Below are 8,350 nucleotides of genomic sequence, written 5' to 3'. Positions count from 1 at the left end.
TTCAATACTTTAACAGACTGTAAATGTAGTTGTAATATGTAATCCTAACCGGTTAATGCAATTTCGGGAATTTCGCAGATTCGCTACTTTACCATACATGAGACGATATAAAAGTTTGGTTATAATGGATGCCCTAAACTAATTGGCTAATGGCCGTATGGCACTATACATTTTCTTGTATCGTTTCTTAACCAAGAAAAAAATGCATAGTGTCATACACACGTACATTTTCTTATACAAGAAACTATACAATAATTTGGATCCTACACATTTTCTTGTACAAGAAATGCGCGAAATTTTGCGCACATCGCGTTTTATGTAATTTAGTAATAATGACAGTGACAATCAAGCTGTTTTGCGTTTCATGTATTTTGGTGTGAATTAATTTTTGTGAGATTTATAAAGTGATATAAGAATGGATAAGGATGATGATTTTGTTGTAATAGCAGCTACTGCCCTTTGTTCCACAATAGCAGCAGTACAAAAATTAAAACGAAAAAATAAAATTAAACGTTTATGGAGCAGGCCTTACTGATTCGAGAAGAAATAATAACGAATGTAATAATGTATTAAAAATGTTAAACGAAGAGCTTAAAACTGAGGACCCAAATGCATACAAAAATTTTTTGCGGATGACAGACCCGCAATTAGAAACATTGTACCAGTTGCTTAAAGATGACATAGAGAAAACCAACACCTTGTTAAGGGAATCCATCTCAGGACGCATAAGGTTTGTCAATTTCTAAAGTAAAAGTATAAATAAAGCTTGTTAAGTTTAGGTTGCAGGTTACCCTCCGGTTTTTAGCAACTGGTGAAACTTATAGATCACTTATGTATGCATCTCGTATTCATGAAACCACTATAAGTAAGTTTATACCCGAAGTTTGTAATGCGATTTACAATCGTTTAAAAAGCACATATTTACAGGTAAATAAAAATTTAAAAAACAAACACAACCTACATCAGATTTTTATTTGTAGATACCCAAAACTCCTCAAGAATGGGATGAAATATCCAGAAATTTTGAAAATATGTGGCAATTTCCAAATTGCATAGGAGCTATGGATGGTAAACACATTAAATTTCGTGCTCCTATATCTGAAGGATCCTATTATTTTAATTATAAAAAGGACCATTCTATCGTTTTGTTGGCATTGGTAGATGCATCTTATAAATTTACTTATGTAAACATTTGAGTGAATGGCAGAGTAAGTGATGGTGGTGTTTTCCAAAATAGCAGATTATGTGCAGCACTCTTGGAAAACAAACTGAACTGTCCTAATGCTAGGAGCCTGCCAGGAAGGGTTTTAAAAATACCAAATGTCATTGTGGCTGATGATGCATTTCCATTAACTACAAAAGTTATGAAGCCATATCCTGGCAGGAATTTAACACATGATAACAAAATATTTAATTATAGGCTATCAAGAGCAAAGAGAGTTGTAGAAAATGCATTTGGAATTTTGGCAAATAGATTTAGGATATTGTTAACTACAATTAACTTATCACCTCATAAAGTTCAAACAATAACTCTTGCATGCATTGTGTTACATAATTTTTTAATGGAGCAAAGTTCGGCCGCTAAAGAAGATGAATATTCTAGTAACAATGCTAGTGCCGGTGTTTTAAGATCTGTTTCCCAACAAAACTTCCGTTCAAGCACAACTGCAATAAAGGTTCGTGACGAGCTACGAGACTACTTCAATTCCCCAGCTGGAAAATTAGAATGGCAAGAGGCTTCTATACAAAAACATAATTTATAAAACAAAAATAAATTTTATTTTAAATGTTTATTTATTTTTATTTAAATCTTCTAGTATTGCTTCCTGTACTGCCATAAATACTTTTGTTTCCACATTTGTTCTGACTATTGGACATTTAATTTGTTTAACTCTAGCAGCACAGAACTGAAATAAACTGTCAGTTGCATCAGGCATTGGGGGTTTTTCTGCTGGTACTTCCTTGCTTTTTTTGTAGGTTTGTACAAGAGTCGCTACAGCTTCTGTCATTCCAGCAATACTTTCTTGTTCACTCCGAACTCTTCTTTTTTTGCTATTTGGTTGCATTGTGGGTTCACGACTTGATCTGGGGCTTAAAAACTCATCTATTGCATAGTTATGATCTGGAAAGTTCTAAAAAGCAAAAAATTTTAATTTTTCATCATATACATTTTAATTGTAATTACTTACATCTGGTAGAGTTGGAGAACAAATATTAGAATATGAAGTGGATGGTTCATCATTACTGTCTAAAGTGCCATCTGTATTAATTGTGGCATCTATTAAAACTGTTCCATCAGAAGCATCTATATTATCTATACTATCAAATGATTCCCTTATTTCAATACCTGATCCCTGAAGGTACTTATCAATTTCATTAAAATAGTATAGATTTGATATATATATATATATATATATATATATATATATATATATATATATATATATATATATATATATATATATATATATATATATCTACAAAATATTTTTACACATTAATAATACACAAATACATATAATTTTAATTAAAATCTTACATCATCAGCTCCAGCACCACTTTTGTTTGTAGCAACAATTTTTTTGACTTCAGCCATGTAAGTCGTGCGTAAGGCATTAAATTTTTTTGTAACATCCAGTACGGTTGTGCCTGGCCTAACTAGACTTAACTCATTAGCAACAGCTTCCAGGGCAGTTTGTCGAGCGTGTTTGTTTTTATATAATGCTGATTTTACATTGTACAAATTTTTATGCTTGCCATAATATTCTATTAGCATTAGCACTTGGTCTCTTGTCCACGACATTTTACAAATTAGAAATTTATTAATTTCTTTAAAACTTTAAAAATAAGAAATAGCTAAAGAACTTTTTAAAACTAACCAAAAAGTAAAAAATGTGGTTTGTGTTATAATATATCTCTGGTTATAATACAAATTATAATCTATTTGACATGTGACGTACAGAGGAATGCATTGTAGCCACAATAAATTTCTACCAATCACAACGCTCGTTATATTCAATTTCTTATACAAAAAATTGCATAGTCTCATACAGCTAAAAAATTAAATGCAAGAACTTGTACAATAAAATGTAATAACACCCTACACAATTTCTTATATAAGAAACGATACAAGAAATTGTACAAGAAAATGTATAGTGTCATACGGCCATAACTTTAATTTGAGTACAATGAACATAACCTTGCCATCGAACTATATGTTTGTGCGTCACAGTGTTGCCACATTTTTTTGTATAAAGTATATGAGTTTTTAAAATAGAAAGATACTTTGACGAAATTATATATAATGTTTTAAAAAACTTATACAGAAGTAAAATGCTTCATATTTTTATTTAGGTATATACTTAGGTAAATGTGAAGTGTTTTACTTCTGTATAAGTTTTTTAAACGATGGTATACAGCCAACTACTGGGATTTCCCATTAATTTTTATATAATGTTTTGTTATGAGAAGCCACAATTTTTGAATTCATATTAAAAAGCATTCATAAAATAGTATTTTTTACTTTAAATATAGCTAAATATTTAGTGTATTCTTTTGTTTAACCTAATTTTTTTTTTTCATTTAACTTTACTTTATTCTGTAGTTTTTAAAGTTTCTAAACTATTAATTTTTACCTTAAGCATAATTTTAATGGTTTTTATTATATAAGTATTTTTAAATGCAGAAATGCAAGATATAATTTTATTTTATAATATTTATGGTATAATTTTAATGCTTTTAATTATATATGTATTTTTCGCGTTTTTGTTTAATTTATATGTATTTTTCAATTTTAAATTTTCATTTCATATAATATATATATATATATATATATATATATATATATATATATATATATATATATATATATATATATATATATATATATATAATGACATATATTGTATGACATCTGTGCTGTGCTAACTTCATTCAGTCTCCCACTTTCTGTCAAAACAACTTTTCTGTAGTGGGATTATTTTTTGCCTCTTTTTGAAATTTATAAAAGAAGGCAAAAATTATTATATGCAAATGTGAAAATCGTCCTAAGACTCATTTTCATGGTCTACAAATTCTCTTGGGGTAAGTACATTCATTGTGATATTTATTCTATAATTCTGACCACATTTCCAATATAACCTTACTTTCTTTCGAAAGCACATTTTTTGTCTGATATATGCATTAGGACTCTTTAACAGAATTTAACTAAGTAGTAACATTCATATTTCATTTTATCCTTGCCATACTGTAGCAGTCACAACTGCTAACATATAATTAATTAATATAATTAATTATTAAAATCCTAAATCCCCCCAGAATCCCGTTTATGAAACGTTTATGGGCAATAGACGATACGATGCGCAAGTGTAATCAACTAAAGTGGTCAAGAGTCGCTCGTCTAGAGTCAGTTTTGGCCAGCAACTCACACAGAGAGGTTTATTTCTCCAAGCCTTTACCGGCACTTTTCGTCTTAAAATCGGGTAGAAAATCTGGGATTGGATTTAATATTTTCCCCGAACATCAAGGGAGAAATTGGTATTACAACATAATATGATAAAGAATCTTGATTGAAAACCCCGGCTTCCAAATCTGCCGAAATGATTATTTAAAACCCAGGTGAGCAATTAAATCATTTAATTTTATAGGCCTATCATTTTATTGATATTTTCATTTTCTTCCAGATTTAGCCATACGGCTCATTTTCTTTATTGATTATAATTATTATTGAATCCAGATTTAGCCATACGGCTCTCACTCCCTCTAAGGGGAAAATTCACTCATCCCAGATACCTACGGTATCAAAAGGATTGAGCTCTGGTGGGACTCTTTCCGTGTTATCGAGCCCTAGGTGACTTGGTATGCTGGAGTATCTCCCAAAAATTTTCGTACACATCTGGATGTTGAGAGAAGTACAGCTTTCTGCATGGTCTTGTAGAGATGTTCATTCAGACCTAGCTTTCTTATGTTTTCTAGGAAGTTCTTCGGAATAACTCCAGTAGTAGAGATAATAATAGGTATTGTCTGGGTACTTTCCATTCTCCACTGTCTTTGTATTTGGATTTCCAGATCCCTGTATTTGGCGATCTTTTCGTTTTGTTTAATACGAAGATTATTGTTTTTGGGTATCGTCACATCAATTAGTGTTGTTTGTCTCTTTAGTTTATTAACTAGTATGAGATCTGGTCTATTATGTGCCACTGTTTGGTCTGTGAGCACAGTGCGGTCCCAGTATAGCTTGTAGTTATCATTCTCAAGTATACTTTCAGGAACGTATTGATAATATGGGAGATGGTTTGTTTGGAGAAGTCCCAGTTTGATGGCTATCTCTTGATGAAGGATCTTTCCTACTGAGTCGTGCCGTTCCTTATATTCAGTTGCAGCAAATGCCTGGCAACCCCCGGTAATGTGTTGGATGGTTTCTTGAGCTTGACATCCATATCGGCATTTGTCATTTTGGACCTGAGGGTCTTTGACGATATATTTCAGGTAATTTTTTGTTGGTATAACCTGATCCTGAATGGCGAGTAATGAACCTTCTGTTTCAGGGAACAACTTTCCTGATGTCAGCCAATAGTTCGACGCTTTATTGTCGACGTGGTCTTGACTGACCTCATTAGGATGTCGCCCGTGAAGAGGTTTACCCATCCAGGTGCGCATTTTTCGTCCTTAGTAAGATGGTTAATGCGCATTTCTGGTTCCCTCAGTTTGATCGGTGTTGTATCATCTACTGCACAAATCGCGCGATGTAGAGTAGATGTCTCAGCCTGCACCTGAAAATAAGTTCTTAAATTAGTAATGTGTTTTTCTAGTTGCTCACTTATATCCATAAGTCCTCGTCCTCCTAAATATCGTGGTAATGTCGTTCTTTCTACTGCACTTCGAGGATGGTGTTTTTGTGCCTTTGTGAGGTGTGTTCGTACTTTTCGCTGCAGATTTTCTAGATCCGTTTTTGTCCACTTAACAATACCAAACGAGTAGCTAAGCGCGGAACATGCATAGGTGTTTAGTGCCTTAAACAAATTTTTACTATTAAGGTGTGAATGAAGCTGTTTTACCCTTCGTATAAACTCAGTTGTTATCTCAGTTTTCATTTGCTTATGGTCAATCTTCCGCGCTTGCTTTATTCCGAGGTATTTATACATATCATTTTCACCCATGGCCTCGATGTTCTGGCCGTTTTGCATATCGAATCCACCGGGCTGAACCTTTCCTTTAATTATATTTAAGACACGGCACTTATCAAGGCCGAAGTGCATACTAATGTCATTAGAGAAATTTTCCACTGTTTTCAGCATCTGATCCAGGTGGCATCGAGTAGAAGCCAATAGTTTTAAATCATCCATATACAATAGATGATTAAGCTTTGCCACAACAGTTGTGTTATTTTTGATGCTAAAACCTGTGTCAGTTGAGTTCAGTAGCTGGGATAGGGGGTTCATCGCTAGACAAAACCACAGTGGGCTCAACGAGTCTCCTCCAATCTGACATTATATGTTTTAAAAAGGTCACTATGTTATCATCGACTTTATATATTTTTAATATATCTACAAGCCATTCATGCGGCACTGAATCAAACGCTTTCTTGTAGTCGATGAAAGCAGTAAAGAGATTCCTTTTTTTGCTATATGCTTGGTTAGAAATGACAGAGTCGATGATAAGTTGTTCTTTGCAGCCCATGGAACCCTTAGCGCACCCTTTCTGTTGGGGCTCTATGATATTGTTTAGAGCACAGTGTTGGTAGATACGCCGGGCTACACAGGATGTGAGCAATTTATACAGAGTTGGAAGACAAGTAATTGGGCGATATTTGGTTGGATCTTGGGTGTTATTTTGATCTTTTGGTATTAAATAAGTTGTTCCCTGGGTTAGGAAAGATGGTATTTCCTGCGGATTAGAAATACTGTGATTAATTAATGCTGATAAGCACTCATGAATACTCCAAAACTTCTTAAGCCAGAAGTTTTGAATGCCGTCTGGTCCAGGAGATTTCCAGTTATGAAGCTCTTTGATAATATTTGAGACTTCTTCAGTAGTAAAGGGTTCGTAGGGAGCAGTAACGTAGTGTTGGAAGTTGTGCGCCGTATCTTCAATCCATCCAGCATTGGTGTTAAGAGCAGCTGGTGTGGAAAGTTGATTTCCCCAAAACTCATGGATTTCTTCTTGGTTTGGGTACGATTTATTGGCACTTTCTGCAGTAGAATTGAGTTTCCGATAGAACGCCTTCTCGGCATTCTCAAAAAGCATATTGTCGGATTTTCGTTTGTTAATAATTTTGTATCTCCTTAGTCGGCCTGAGTAAACGGAAAGTTTTTGTTTTAATGTATCCAGGCACTGTTGTGCTGTGTTGTTTGCTGGATTATATTGTGAGTGTCTTGCGGTGGTTATCATTATTTCTTCAGCTCTTCTGATTACTCTTCTACTTGTTGTCCCTCGAACATATTCTGTGATTTGACCAATGTCCCTACGTAATGCTTCAATTTTAATAAGCAGCCGTTTTTCCCAAGGTGCAACTCTGTTATATGTCCTTTCGATATTAGTACCCCGTCGTGTTCTGATCTTAATGCCCATTACATTAGCAATTGCTGTTGCTGCACAGTAAATCAGCATATGCAAATATTCTAATGTATGAGCTTCCACGATATAATTGGGTAGGACTTCAGTGTTCATCAATTGTAACAGCGCACCTAGTTTCTTACAAGAGTTTATTTTTGGTAGCTGTGGTCTGCTAAGTGGATTTGTTCCATTAAACTCTTGTACGGCACGTGCCATTTCTCTTACCAGGCTATCGTGCAACTCGCTGTTGTCCTGCTGCGTATTTACAGGTTGAGTTTCTTGCATGAGAGGCTCAGGAATCTGCTCATTGGGGATTTCATTATGGACTTGATCCACAACTAGCTCTTGGTTATGTATCTCCCGTTCGACTTCGCTTTTGATGGTATCGCGTCTAGTCTCTGGGATAAGATTATTTCTTATAATTACCCGGTATTGATCTGCTATTCGCTGTTCAGTGACTTGAATCTCTGGGTACTCCCTGCAAAATTCGGCATACAAATGTTGTCGATAGCCGATCGTTTCTCGACAGAGGTTCGTCACCTTGTAATAGAAACGCAAAATGTTTTCATTTATAGACACAGTCCATTTCATGCGCTGCCTCGGTCGTCCCGCTTGAGTGAGCGCCGGCTGGTGTTCCAGCGCAGCACCTTCAGCGAGTGGAGCTCTTGTTGTTGTTTGGCTCCCTTGTGGTTGTTGTTGTTGGGCTGTAGCTGATTGAATGACAGGGGCCCGCCTCCTCAACACCCTGCCACCGACGTCCCGCATGCTGTCACGTCCAGCGCCGGCTCCAGACGTG

General features: G+C 34.8%; 1 long non-coding RNA gene across 1 annotated transcript; it reads left to right on the top strand.

The window, feature by feature from the left end:
• Positions 1-275: 275 nt before the first annotated feature.
• On the top strand, positions 276-1,194 carry LOC140440665 (uncharacterized). Its single transcript, XR_011950905.1, has 3 exons — positions 276-730; positions 780-927; positions 981-1,194. It is a non-coding gene; the product is annotated as an uncharacterized lncRNA (long non-coding RNA).
• Positions 1,195-8,350: the final 7,156 nt, after the last annotated feature.

Source organism: Diabrotica undecimpunctata, chromosome 5 (genome assembly GCF_040954645.1).
Source record: "Diabrotica undecimpunctata isolate CICGRU chromosome 5, icDiaUnde3, whole genome shotgun sequence".
In the NCBI taxonomy this organism is placed as follows: Eukaryota; Metazoa; Arthropoda; class Insecta; order Coleoptera; family Chrysomelidae; genus Diabrotica; species Diabrotica undecimpunctata.
The sequence above is the reverse complement of the archived record's forward strand: the minus strand, read 5'-3'. Positions and strand labels throughout refer to the sequence as shown.